Source organism: Salmo salar, chromosome 09 (genome assembly GCF_965601325.2).
Source record: "Salmo salar chromosome 09, fSalSal1, whole genome shotgun sequence".
In the NCBI taxonomy this organism is placed as follows: Eukaryota; Metazoa; Chordata; class Actinopteri; order Salmoniformes; family Salmonidae; genus Salmo; species Salmo salar.
The window spans coordinates 140,787,434-140,802,898 of record NC_138299.1 but is presented as its reverse complement, the minus strand read 5'-3'; the positions used below and the strand labels follow the sequence as shown (position 1 = coordinate 140,802,898).

Sequence of the window (15,465 nt, the reverse complement as noted above, 5' to 3'; positions counted from 1 at the left end):
GAGCAGTGGCTTCTTCCTTGCTGAGCAGCCTTTCAAGTTTTGTCGATGTAGGACTCGTTTTACTGTGGATATAGATACTTTTGTACCTGTTTCCTCCAGCATCTTCACAAGGTCCTTTGCTGTTGGTCTGGGATTGATATGCACTTTCACACCAAAGTACGTTATCTCTAGGAGACAGAACGCGTCTCCTTCCTGAGCGGTAAGATGGCTGTGTGGTCCCATGGTGTTTATACTTGTGTACTATTGCTTGTACAGATGAAAGTGGTACCTTCAGGTGTTTGGAAATTGCTCCCAAGGATGAACCAGAATTGTGGAGGTCTACAATCTTTTTCTGAGGTCTTGACTGATTTCTTTTGATTTTCCCATGATGTCAAGCAAAGAGGCACTGAGTGTGAAGGTAGGTCTTGAAATACATCCACAGGTACACCTCCAATTGACTCAAATGATGTCAATTAGCCTATCAGAAGCTTCTAAAGCCATGACATAATTTTCTGGAATTTTACGAGCTGTTTGAAGGAACAGTCAACTCAGTGTATGTAAACTTCTGACCCACTGGAATTGTGATACAGTGAATTATAAGTGAAATAATCTGTCTGTAAACAATTTTTGGAAAAATTACTTGTGTCATGCACAAGGTAGATATCCTAACTGACTTGCCAAAATTATAGTTTGTTAACAAGAAATTTGTGGAGTGGTTGAAAAACAAGTTTTAATGACTCCAACAAGTGTATGTAAACTTCTGACTTCAACTGTATATGGTTGTAGCAGGCTAGATGATCATGGTTTTAGGGAGGTTATGGGGATCTGACGGATTTGGGCCAGTGGAGTGATATATTTCAACAATAACTTTCTTTCTGTAATGACTTGGGGTCTTAACTATGCCATGTGCCCAGGATTACAGGATTTAAGTGTGGATTAAAACAACACTTTACAGTTAAGTAATAAGACTGAGGGTTGGGGGAGGGGAAATCATTTCATTGATCATAGACTGGCTGAGGCGTTTGTGCTACTAAGCTGTTTCAAATAATGATATTTTGATGGGAATTAAGGTCAGTGGGACTATTACCTTGTGTTTTACCTAATTAGTTTAATAACGATGTGTGAAATTAAGAATTAGAGAAGGTAAAACATGAACTATTTCACATGTCTGAATCCAAGAGTGAATGTTACACAACTCCATTCTCTCTTACAGCCTCTTATAGACCAATGCTTGGTTTGTCATTATCGCATTTATAAAGTTGTGAAGGGCATCTATTTCATCTGAAAAACAATGATTTCAAAGGATAAGGACATTATTAATCATTGAATTCTGGTTCATAATATTTGTTCCATTCAAATCAAAGCGTCCAAGAGCCTTGAACAACTGGCATAGAGGGAGGGATCTGTTACAGGGTGGGATGCAGGTTTATCTTGGAAGATTAAACATATTAATGAAAACCCTCAGTGTTCTGTATTAATAGTATTCAGTCTGTATATATCTAACAGTTCTTGGATGACAAGGATATTTGATTTATTTTTCTGGGTATGTAGTAAATTTAAATTAACACATTGTCCTCTCTTACAGACGACAGGAGCTAGAAAATGGTGTTTGGTATCCAGAAGCGCATCCAGGACAACCTGGTGGAGCGAAGAATCCGCAGAACTCGGCTGGTGACCAAAGATGGCCGCTGCAACATTGAATTTGGCAATGTGAAATATGGCAACCACTTTGCTTTCCTCGTGGACTTCTGGACAACCTTCGTGGAGTTCCGCTGGCGCTTCGTCCTCTTCTTCTTCATCACCTCCTTCACCCTGAGCTGGTTCGTCTTCAGCCTGCTGTGGTTCTGGATTGCCCGGAACAACGGGGATCTGAAGTGGCAGAACCCCTCAAACAACCACACCCCCTGTGTGTGGAACGTCGTCGGTCTCACTACAGCCTTCCTCTTCTCGCTGGAGACCCAGACCACCATCGGGTATGGTGTACGCGCCATTACCCCTCACTGTCCTGTTGCTGTAGCCCTCATCATTATCCAGACTCTCATAGGGGCCCTCATACACTGCTTCATATGTGGAGTCATCGTATCCAAGATATCCCTCCCTAAGAAAAGGGCCAAGACCATCACATTCAGTGAAATGGCAGTCATCTGTCCTAAGAAGGACTTCCTTTGCCTCATGATAAGAGTGGCCAACTTACGCAAGACCCTGATGATTGGGAGCCAAATCTACGGCAAGCTGTTGAGGACAACCGTCAAACCCGATGGGGAGACAATCATCATGGACCAGGTGAACATTGAGTTCATGATGGACGCTGGGAAGGACAACCTCTTCTTTGTGTGCCCTCTCACACTCTACCATGTGATTGACAAGGCTAGCCCTTTCTTTGACATGGCAGAGGACACCTTCCATAAACAGGAGTTTGAGCTGGTGGTCTTTCTGGACGGCACAGCCGAGACCACCAGCTCAGCCTGCCAGGTCAGGACTTCCTTCATCCCTCAGGAGATCATGTGGGGTTACAACTTCCTGCCCATCATCTCCCGCAGCAAAGAAGGCAAGTACATAGTGGACTTCTCCAACTTCTCCAAGGTGGTGGCGGTGACCACTGCACACTGTGCATACTGCTTCCACAACATAGTAGGACACCACCTCCCCTCCATTAATGGAATCGACAACGGTGGATTTGGAGTGATTGGTATCCTAGAATAACTTAATATGACAAAGATGTGAACTTTTGGATGCAAAATGTATAATATGCACAGTTGAAGTCGGAAGTTTACATACACTTAGGTTGGAGTCATTTAAAATCGTTTTTCAACCACTCCACAAATTTCTTGTTAACAAACTATAGTTTTGGGAAGTCGGTTAGGACATCTACTTTGTGCATGACACAAGTAATTTTTCCAACAATGAATTACAGATTATTTCACTTGTAATTCACTGTATCACAATTCCAGTGGGTCAGAAGTGTACATACACTAAGTTGACAGCTCGGAGAATTCCAGAAAATGATGTCATGGCTTTAAAATCTTCTGATAGGCTAATTGACATAATTTGAGTCAAGTGGAGGTGTACCTGTGGATGTATTTCAAGGCCAACATTCAAACTCAGTGCCTCTTTTCTTGACATCATGGGAAAATCAAAATAAATCAGCCAAGGTTGATCCTTGGGAGCAATTTCCAAACGCCTGAAGGTACCATGTTCATCTGTACAAAAAATAGTACACAAGTGTAAACACCATGGGACCACTCAGCTGTCATACCGCTCAGGAAGGAGACGTGTTGTGTCTCCTAGAGATGAACGTACTTTGGTCCGAAAAGAGAAAATCAATCCCAGAACAACAGCAAGGACCTTGTGAAGATGCTGGAGGAAACAGGTACAAAAGTATCTATATCCACAGTAAAACGAGTCCTATATCGACATAACCTGAAAGGTCGCTCAGCAAGGAAGAAGCCACTGCTCCAACACCGCCATGAAAAAGCCAGACTACGGTTCGCAACTGCATACGGGGACAAAGATCGTACTTTTTGGAGAAATGTCCTCTGGTCTGATGAAACAAAAATAGAACTGTTTGGCCATAATGACCATCGTTATGTTTGGAGGAAAAAGGGGGAGGCTTGCAAGCCGAAGAACAACATCCCAACCGTGAAACACAGGGGTGGCAGCATCATGTTGTGGGGGTGCTTTGCTGCAGGAGGGAGTGGTGCACTTCACAAAATAGATGGCATCATGAGGGAGGAAAATTATGTGGATATATTGAAGCAACATCTCAAGACATCAGTCAGGAAGTTAAAACTCGGTCGCAAATGGGTCTTCCAAATGGACAATGACTCCAAGCATACTTCCAAAGTTGTGGCAAAATGGCTTAAGGTCAACAAAGTCAAGGTATTGGAGTGGCCATCACAAAGCCTTGACCACAATCCTATAGAAAATGTGTGGGCAGACCTGCAAAAGCGTGTGCGAGCGAGGTCTACAAGGCTGACTCAGTTACACCAGCTCTGTCAGGAGGAATGGGCCAAAATTCACCCAACTTATTGTGGGAAGCTTGTGGAAGGCTACCCGAAACGTTTGACCTAAGTTAAACGATTTAAAGACAATGCTACCAAATACTAATTGAGTGTACATTATGTAAACTTCTGACCCACTGGGAATGTGATGAAAGAAATAAAAGCTGAAATAAATCATTCTCTCTACTATTATTCTGACATTTCACAATCTTAAAATAAAGTGGTGATCCTAACTGACCTAAGACAGGGAATTTTTACTAGGATTAAATGTCAGGAATTGTGAAAAACTGAGTTTAAATGTATTTGGCTAAGGTGTATGTAAACGTCCGACTTCAACTGTATATATATACGTACAGTAGGATCCGAAATTAAAGATACCGTTGATAAAGATGAGCAATAATGACTGTATAAAATAACAAAATAAACTGTGCTATATTGCATCCAACTATTTGGGGGGAAAAAAAACCTATGCCTGCATATCATGCTCAAGGAAAGCACCTCGAGATAACAAGGGCAGTAACTAGAGGGATTCCATTGTCTCTTTTCAACACAATAAAATCGGTCAATCGGCCTTCTCTGTTATAGCTACAGTATACTGGAAGGCAATGCCCATGGACTTAAGAAGCTGCACTGATTATTGTATTTTAAATGTGTTATTTAAAACATGGCTCAAATCTATCCAAACCTGTACACGTGAGTTATCTGTGGTTCCTCGTACGTAAGACGACAATTGATGATAGTGTTGTTGTTGTTAGAATGATATATTATTGGATGTAATGTATTTGTATTTTGTATTGCTTTAGTGAGTATTTGTATAGTGGCTTTGTAAAGACCCTCACATGTCCAGGGACTACGGGTGCAAATTAGCTTTTGACTAAACCCGGCACATTTACATGGATGTTTCATTATTGTAATATTGATGTTGATTAATGTGCATTGTCCCCTATAAATAAATACATTTCCAATACAACTGCTCAGAGAAAGAGATTCAGTTTAACAAGTAATATATTTTTTCTCAATAAGTTACCAATAAGATTGTTATTTGGTCCCAATTCCTAGCATGCAATGACTACATGAAGCTTGTGACTCTACAGACTTGTTGGATGCATTTGCAGTTTGTTTTGGTGTGTTAGTGAATATTTTGAGCACAATCAAAATTAATAGTAAATTATGTCTTATGTCATTTTGGAGTGATGTTAATTGTAAGTAACAATAGATTATGTTTACAAACACTTCTACTGTACATTAATGTGGATGCTACCATGATTATGGATAATCCTGAATGAATCGTGATTAATGAGGAGTGAGAACTTTACAGAGGATCAAAGATCATACCCCCAAGACATGCTAACCTCTCACCATTACCATCTTTGACCCTCTGACCCTCTCCTTCGTTCGAGAGACTTAAAATGCTGCAATATTATATGCCTTGCAGAGGCATGGTTGGATGACTCTCTGTACATAGAACTCCATGCACTCCATGGTTTCTCCATGCAGCGGCACAATCGGACAAAGGTGGCCTCGAGTAAGTCCAAAGGAGGAGGGGTGTGTCTCTTCATGAACGTTGCTTCCAGTGTGAAGGAAATCTCAAGCTTTTGCTCACCTGATATAGAATACCTCATAGTAAGCTGCAGACACTTTTATCTACCAAGAGAGTTCTCATGCGTAATAAACACCCCTCTGACATTTCAGCTGGAGCTTGTGACTTTCTCTTCCCCCTTCAGGTTCCTAAGAGAGTGATAGCAAAAGACTTGAAAAGCAAAAGGAAACACAAAATATGACAGGTAGTAATGCATTAAGCTATGCATATTCATATATGGCAAGAACCGAAGTTTGATAACATGACGATTCCCACCTTCCTTATCCTTCGGGACACTGTTCTGCTGGGGTCCAGAAAAATGAATGCCCTAAAAAACATCCTCATTCTTTCCCCCAGTCTTCCCTGTCAGGTAGAAGGTGGCCGCAGTCAATTAGATTCAAAGACAGGCCCCCCTTTGTACTTTGCCGCCGGCCACAAATACATTTGCACATAAATCATTTCCTCTAACCCAATAATTACTACTGCTTGGCCACTTACATAGTTAAAAACATACTAAAATAGTGCTCAAGTCAATTAGTCAGTTTCCATTTCCCTAATTTGAAACAATGATCACTCACATTTCACACGACCTACAAACCTTATTGACTTTCACAGGGAAGAGAGAGAACACATGTTATAACAGTTTCACACCAACCTTGTTGAGAATGAGATTGGGGCAAGGACCACAAAGCCCCTACTTTCATCATCCCAATTATGAAAAGCCCACGCTACAATCTAGTGTATTTTCTGATAACCTCCCTAGACTCATTGGATTCCTACAAATACTTAATTAGTTTCAAAAACCACCTGCAGGATAAGCAGTGCACCCTCCCTTCACTTTGTGCTCTCCTCACAGTTTAGGGGCAGCTGTCTCTCCTTCTCGCCTTTCCAAATCATAATTAGACCGATTGGTAAATTATCCAACCCAAATTTAGAATTACAGTCCCTAGTGCTTCACGGTGAGTATATCATTCTAATTTAAGACCGTCAACTTAGCACACACCGACACTGGCAGAATGTTAACTTACATACGGGAGATAAATATACAGCATGTACTACTAACATTGACATACAGTATATTAATCTTGTTCCCAGCATAAACTTTTCTCAGGACAGCCCCCCGTTGATCCACATCCTACGCTTTTGTGAGTTGCATTTTAATGACAGATCGGTATCGCAATGCATTTTAAATCTAAATTACCATCAATTTCACAGTGTGCAGACCCCCACAATCAACCTGATACCCCAAATGACCAATTTTGAAGAAGCCTAAACCATTATGGGCACAGTTGACTCCCCCGTCCCTCCCCGGCTCTCATTCTTCTGGCGTCTCTTCATTTTCTTCTTCAGATAGCTTTATAGTTCATCCTCCAAATGGCACACATGTAACTCATACCTAAGTCGCCACCACCATCCTTTACGGTCCATTCTGTCTTAAATGCTGTGACACTCTGTGGAGATTGGGCCTTGGGGGTCAGGTTACACTGTAAACTTGGTATCATTTGATTAGTTAAATGTGGTTGGTCTTGGGTTGAAAGGTTACACCTTCAGGTGTTATAAAAGGAATTACATGCCTTTGTTCTCTCTCTTATCCTGTATCCAGTCCGTGGAGGAAAGTTGTACTGTATGATCGATTCTAATTTCCTTGGCTTCTAGTTCTCTGGTCTAGTAAGCATCTCTTTGTCCATGCTTTGCCTTGTAAGTTAACCTTAGAATCTATATGCCTAGAATAATGCTTTACTAATGTCAGTATTGCCTTGTAACTTAAGCTTTATCCTGGTATGTGAACCCATTACTTTTACAAAGTTATTAAATAATAATTGCTTTGATATTCGCTTCTCATGACCATTCATTGATCTTAGGCAGCCAAATGCATAAGACTTGATTGCACATATTGCTAATTATCTTTATGGAGTCAGATAAATATTTGAATAGGCTAATTGATCAGTCTTATTACTTTCACGTCACACTTCAAGTCACACACCTGTTCCCCCTATGGGCATTATACCTCTGATTAAAACAACTATGGCTGGATGCAGCAATGACTCAAAATGTAATAATACCATCATAATCAGTACTCTTTGTCAGTAGTTCAGCTAGTGCTAAATAGGCTATACTTGGCTTTGTCTCAGAGTAATAAGCTAGTGGTCTGTTGATATCCCTTTGGTGGTGTGGGTGCTGTGCTTTGGCAAAGTGGGTGGTGTTATAACCCCCCCCCCCCCCCCTCCCTCCTGGCTGTCCCCAGTCTCCTGGCTGTCCCCAGTCCACCTTGTCGTGGTGCTGATCCAGTTTCTGCTGTTTGCCTACAGCTATGTAACCCTGACCCGACCCTGTGCTACCTTGTTCAGGACCTGCTGTTTTGACCCTCTCTCTCACTCTCCCTCTCTCTACCACACCTGCTGTCTTGGTACCTCTAAATACTCGACTATGAAAAGCCAACTGAGGTGTCGGCTATGAAATTTACTCCTGAGGTGTTGACCTGTTGCTCCCTCTATAACCAATGCAATTATTATTTGACCCTGCTGGTCATCTATGAACGTTTGAACATCTTGAAGAACGATCTAGCCTTAATGGCCAGAAGAGGACTGGCATCCCCTCAGAGCCTGGTTCTTCTTCTCTAGGTTTCTTCCTAGGTTCCTGCCTTTCTAGGGAGTTTTTCCTAGCCACCATGATTCAACATCTGCATTGTTTGCTCTTTGGGGTTTTAGGCTCGGTTTGTATTTATTTATTTTTTACTTAACCTTTATTTAACTAGACAAGTCAGTTAAGAACAAATTCTTATTTACAATGACGGCCTAGGAACAGTGGGTTAACTACCTTGTTCAGGGGCAGAACGACAGATTTTTACCTTGTCAGCTCGGCGAATCCATCTAGCAACCTTTCGGTTACAGGCCCAACGCTTTAAACACTAGGCTACCTGCCGCCCCACAAGCACTTTGTGACAAGAACTGCTGTACGTAGAAAGGGCCTTATAAAGAGATTTGATTGATTGATAGTTTTGTATTTATCTCTCAGGGTAAATACAGTATATTAAACAAATCATCTTTTTTTTGTATTGAAATTAAACGTAGACACAGCAAAATTACGTTGCCATGAACAGCACAGTAGATATTGAGAGTGAGATGCAAGACATCAGGTTGTAGTGGTCAACAGAACATTTGGACTATCCTGTAGTGGCGCATGTGCATGGGTTCGCGTCACGCTGCTCACAGCGTGGTATACACAGAACCAAAACAGCAGAGAAGTTGAGCCTCATACATCAAAGATCTTAGTAGTTGCGGAAATTGACCCTCCATGCTGTTTACTTTCTGAGTCATATCTCTGATTCTAGATTAGATCAGATGAAATTAGATTAGATGAGTTTTTTAGTAATGCACAAAGGGTGTAATCGCAAGGTACAGTGAAATTCTTATGCTCCAAGCTCCAACAGAGCAGGTCAAAAAAAGAAGTGAATGAGACAATAATAATATACTGCTCAAAAAAATAAAGGGAACACTTAAACAACACATCCTAGATCTGAATGAATGAAATAATCTTATTAAATACTTTTTTCTTTACATAGTTGAATGTGCTGACAACAAAATCACACAAAAATAATCAATGGAAATCCAATTTATCAACCCATGGAGGTCTGGATTTGGAGTCACACTCAAAATTAAAGTGGAAAACCACACTACAGGCTGATCCAACTTTGATGTAATGTCCTTAAAACAAGTCAAAATGAGGCTCAGTAGTGTGTGTGGCCTCGGCGTGCCTGTATGACCTCCCTACAACGCCTGGGCATGCTCCTGATGAGGTGGCAGATGGTCTCCTGAGGGATCTCCTCCCAGACCTGGACTAAAGCATCCGCCAACTCCTGGACAGTCTGTGGTGCAACGTGGCATTGGTGGATGGAGCGAGACATGATGTCCCAGATGTGCTCAATTGGATTCAGGTCCGGGGAACGGGCGGGCCAGTCCATAGCATCAATGCCTTCCTCTTGCAGGAACTGCTGACACACTCCAGCCACATGAGGTCTAGCATTGTCTTGCATTAGGAGGAACCCAGGGCCAACCGCACCAGCATATGGTCTCACAAGGGGTCTGAGGATCTCATCTCGATACCTAATGGCAGTCAGGCTACCTCTGGCGAGCACATGGAGGGCTGTGCGGCCCCCCAAAGAAATGCCACCCCACACCATGACTGACCCACCGCCAAACCGGTCATGCTGGAGGATGTTGCAGGCAGCAGAACGTTCTCCACGGCATCTCCAGACTCTGTCACGTCTGTCACGTGCTCAGTGTGAACCTGCTTTCATCTGTGAAGAGCACAGGGCGCCAGTGGCGAATTTGCCAATCTTGGTGTTCTCTGGCAAATGCCAAACTTCCTGCACGGTGTTGGGCTGTAAGCACAACCCCCACCTGTGGACGTTGGGCCCTCATACAACCCTCATGGAGTCTGTTTCTGACCGTTTGAGCAGACACATGCACATTTGTGGCCTGCTGGAGGTCATTTTGCAGGGCTCTGGCAGTGCTTCTCCTGCTCCTCCTTGCACAAAGGCGGAGGTAGCGGTCCTGCTGCTGGGTTGTTGCCCTCCTACGGCCTCCTCCACATCTCCTGATGTACTGGCCTGTCTCCTGGTAGCGCCTCCATGCTCTGGACACTACGCTGAATGACACAGCAAACCTTCTTGCCACAGCTCGCATTGATGTGCCATCCTGGATGAGCTGCACTACCTGAGCCACTTGTGTGGGTTGTAGACTCCGTCTCATGCTACCACTAGAGTGAAAGCACCGCCAGCATTCAAAAGTGACCAAAACATCAGCCAGGAAGCATAGGACCTGAGAAGTGGTCTGTGGTCCCCACCTGCAGAACCACTGCTTTATTGGGGGTGTCTTGCTAATTGCCTATAATTTCCACCTGTTGTCTATTCCATTTGCACAACAGCATGTGAAATTTATTGTCAATCAGTGTTGCTTCCTAAGTGGACAGTTTGATTTCACAGAAGTGTGATTGACTTGGAGTTACATTGTGTTGTTTAAGTGTTCCCCTTATTTTTTTGATCAGTGTATATATATATATGTGTGTGTCCAGAGCATGGAGGCGCTACCAGGAGACAGGCCAGTACATCAGGAGACGTGGAGGAGGCCGTAGGAGGGCAACAACCCAGCAGCAGGACCGCTACCTCCGCCGTTGTGCAAGGAGGAGCAGGAGGAGCACTGCCAGAGCCCTGCAAAATGACCTCCAGCAGGCCACAAATGTGCATGTCTCTGCTCAAACGGTCAGAAACAGACTCCATGAGGGTGGTATGAGGGCCCGACGTCCACAGGTGGGGGTTGTGCTTACAGCCCAACACCGTGCAGGACGTTTGGCATTTGCCAGAGAACACCAAGATTGGCAAATTCGTCACTGGTGCCCTGTGCTCTTCACAGATGAAAGCAGGTTCACACTGAGCACATGACAGACGTGACAGAGTCTGGAGACGCCGTGGAGAACGTTCTACTGCCTGCAACATCCTCCAGCATGACCGGTTTGGCGGTGGGTCAGTCATGGTGTGGGGTGGCATTTCTTTGGGGGGCCGCACAGCCCTCCATGTGCTCGCCAGAGGTAGCCTGACTGCCATTAGGCACCGGGATGAGATCCTCAGACCCCTTGTGAGACCATATGCTGGTGCGGTTGGCCCTGGGTTCCTCCTAATGCAAGACAATGCTAGACCTCATGTGGCTGGAGTGTGTCAGCAGTTCCTGCAAGAGGAAGGCATTGATGCTATGGACTGGCCTGCCCGTTCCCCAGACCTGAATCCAATTGAGCACATCTGGGACATCATGTCTCGCTCTATCCACCAACGCCACATTGCACCAGACTGTCCAGGAGTTGGCGGATGCTTTAGTCCAGGTCTGGGAGGAGATCCCTCAGGAGACCATCCGCCACCTCATCAGGAGCATGCCCAGGCATTGTAGGGAGGTCATACAGGCACGTGGAGGCCACACACACTATTGAGCCTCATTTTGACTTGTTTTAAGGACATCACATCAAAGTTGGATCAGCCTGTAGTGTGGTTTTCCACTTTAATTTTGAGTGTGACTCCAAATCCAGACCTCCATGGGTTGATAAATTGGATTTCCATTGATTATTTTTGTGTGGTTTTGTTGTCAGCACATTCAACTATGTAAAGAAAAAAGTATTTAATAAGATTATATCATTCATTCAGATCTAGGAGGTGTTATTTTAGTGTTCCCTTTATTTTTTTGAGCAATGCATATATATATATACACACACACATTTACAACTGTAGCAATGATAAATGTCCATTGGGGCGTGGCGGCAGGGTTAGTGTCTGTTGGGGGCAGGGGGGACGGGGGTTGATGGAGTGATGGAAACAGGGAGAACAGGCCATGGCTCAGGTGGCTGAGGTCACTTGATGATCTTCTTGGCCTTCCAGCAACACCTGGTTGTAGGTGTCCTGGAGGGCAGGCAGTGAGCACACAATGGTTTGTTCGGCTGAGCATACCACCCTCTGTAGAGCCTTGTGGTCAGCGGTGGGGGAGTTGCCGTACGATGCCATGATGCATCCCGACAGTATGCTCTCGATTGTGCTCCTGTAGAACACTGTGAGGGCCCTCAGGGACAGCCTCCAAGGTTGAAGAGTCGCTGCCATGCCTTCTTCACCACAGTGTCTGTGTGATTTGAACATTTCAGCTCATCGGAGATGTGTACGCCAAGGAACTTGACATTTTTTACTTTCTTGACGGTGGCCCTGTTGATGAGGATGCTCAACCTGGTATCCCCTGAAGTCAACAGTCAGCTCCTTTGTTTTGCTGATGGTGAGGGAGCAGTTATTTTCCTGGCACCACTCCACCAGGGCCCTTATCTCCTTCTTGTAGGCTGTCTCGTCATTGTTAGTAATCAGGCCTACCACTGTTGTGTTGTCTGCAAACTTGATGTTTGAGCTGGAGACGTGCGTGGCCACGCAGTCATGGGTGAACAGGTAGTACAGGAGGGGGCTGAGTACGCACCCTTGTACGGAACCAGTGTTGAGGATCAGCATAGTGGAGGTGTTGTTACCTACCTTCGCCACATGAGGGCGGCCCGTCAGGAAGTCCAGGACCCAGTTACAGAGGGAGGGGCTTAGGCCCAGGACCCGAGCTTAATGATGAGCTTGGAGAGTACTATGCTGTTGAATGCTGAGCTGTAGTCAATGAACAGCATCCTTACATAGGTATTCCTCTTGTGCAGATGGGAGAGGGCAGTGTGCAGTGCGATGGTGATTGAGTCATCGGTGGATCTATTAGGGCGGTATGCAAATTGCAGTGGGTCTGGGGTGTCGCGTAAGGTGGAGGTGATATGATCCTTAACTAGCCTCTCAAAGCACTTCATGATGACAGAAATTAGTGTTACAGGGCGTTAGTCATTTAGTTCAGTTACCTTCCCTTTCTTGGGTACAAGAACAATGGTGGACATCTTGAAGCAATTGGGGACAACAGACAGGGACAGAGAGAGATTGAATATGTCTGTAAACACTCCAGCCAGCTGGTCTGTGCATGCTCTGAGGGCGTGGTTAGGGATGCCGTCTGGGCCGGCAGCCTTGCGAGGGTTAACACACTTAAATGTCTTGCATCAGCCATTGAGAACAAGAGCTCACAGTCTACTGGAGTGGTGGTGACCCACATCAGCAGCACTGTGTTTCACTCGAAGCGGATAAAGAAGGTGTTTAACTTGTCCGGGAGCAAGACATCAGCATCCCCGACGTGGCTGGTTTTCTGTTTATAATCCGTGATTGTCTGGAGTCCCTGCCACATACAGTATGTCTTGTGTCTGAGCTGTTGAATTGCGACTCCACTTTATCTCTGTACTGACGTTTTGCATGTTTGATTGCCTTACGGAGGGCATAACTGGACTGTTTGTATTCAACCATATTCCCAGTCAGCTTGTTGTGGTTAAATGCGATGGTTCAGTGGCTTTTAGTTTTGCGTGAATGCTGCCCTCTATCAACGGTTATTGGTTTGGATAGATTTTAATCATCACAGTGGGAATAACATCCTGTAACGGCCGTCGAAGGGAGTAGACCAAGGCGCAGCGTGTTGAGTGCTCATCATATAATTTTAATAGAACACTTTATTATACAAAACAAGAAAACAAACGACAGCTAAACAGTTCTGTCAGGAACATCAACTAAACAGAAAGTAACCAACCACAAAAAAAAGAAAACAGACTGCCTAAGTATGGCTCCCAATCAGAGACAATGATATACAGCTGTCCCTGATTGAGAACCATACCCGGCCAAAACAAAGAAATACACAAAACATAGAAAAAGGACATAGAATGCCCACCCTAGTCACACCCTGGACGAACCAAAATAGAGAATAAAACCCTCTCAATGGCCAGGGCGTGACACATCCCCTATACACTTCTCGATTAACACAGTCACGGTGTCAATGTATACATCAATGTTACTCTCAGAGGCAACCCGGAAAATATCCCAGTCCGCGTGATCAAAACCATCTTAAATCAAATAAAAAAATCGAATCAAATCAAACTTTATTTGTCACATGCACTGAATACAACAAGTGTAGACATTACTGTGAAATGCTTGCTTACAAGCCCTTAAACATGTATTCCGATTGGTCAGACCAGCGTTGAACAGACCGCAGATACTTCCTGTTCTGCCTATAGTAAGGGAGGAGCAGGATGGAGGCATGATCTGATTTTCCGAAGGGAGGGCGAAAGTAGCAATGGTCGAGAGTTTTTGAAACGCAAGTGGCGCAGGCGATCTGTTGATACAACTTCAGTAGCGTTTTCCTCAAATTTACTTTATTAAAGTCCCCAGATACAATATATGCGGCCTCAGGATATGCGGTTTCCAGTTTGCACAAATTATAGTGTAGTTCTTTGAGAGAGGTTGTGGTATCGGTTTGAGGGGGAATATACACGGCTGTGAAGATGACCGAAGAGAATTCTCTCGGGATGTAATGTGGTTGGCATTTGATTGTGAGGTGTTCTAGGTCAGGTGAAAAAAAGGACTTGAGTTCGTGTACATTACCACAATCACACCATGAGTACTACACCGGCTCCAACGCTCGTCAGATGTGGCAGGGCTTGCAAACTATTACAGACTACAAAGGGAAGCACAGCTGCGAGCTGCCCAGCCTACCGGAAGTGCTAAATAACTTCTATGCTCGCTTCGAGGCAAGCAACACTGAAGCCTGCATGAGAGCATCAGCTGTTCCAGATGAGTGTATGATCACGCTCTCCGTAGCCGATGTGAGTAAGACCTTTAAATAGGTCAACATTCACAAAGCCGTGGTGCCAGACAGATTACCAAGATGTGTACTCCGAGCATGCTCTGACCAACTGGCAGTGTCTTCACTGACGTTTTCAACCCGTCCCTGACTGAGTTTGTAATACCAACATGTTTCAAGCAGACCATCATAGTCCCTGTGCCCAAGAACACTAAGGTAACCTGCCTAAATGACTACTGTCCCATATCACTCACGTCTGCTGCTATGAAGTGCTTTGAAAGGCTGGTCATGGCTCACATCAACACCATTATCCCAGAAACCCTAGACCCACTCCAATGTGCATACCGCCCCAACAGATCCACAGATGATGCAATCTATATTGCACTCCACACTGCCCTTTCCCACCTGGACAATAGGAATGAATGCTATTCATTGGCTACAGCTCAGCGTTCAACACCATAGTGCCCTCAAAGCTCATCACTAAGCTAAGGACCCTGGGACTAAACACCTCCCTCTCAAATGGATCCTGGACTTCCTGACGGGCCGTCCCCAGGTGGTAAGGGTAGGTAACAACACATCTGCCACTCTTATCCTCAACATGGGGGCCTCACAGGGGTATGTGCTCAGTCTCCTCCTGTATTCCCTGTTCACCCATGACTTCATGGTCTGGCACGACTCCAACACCATC

The 15,465-nt window shown here is 44.5% G+C and overlaps 1 pseudogene; it reads left to right on the top strand.

Annotated features, from left to right (window-relative positions):
• The first annotated feature begins 1,581 nt into the window (after window positions 1-1,581).
• LOC106613043 (ATP-sensitive inward rectifier potassium channel 1 pseudogene) lies at window positions 1,582-2,703 on the top strand (annotated as a pseudogene).
• The last annotated feature ends 12,762 nt before the right edge of the window (window positions 2,704-15,465 follow it).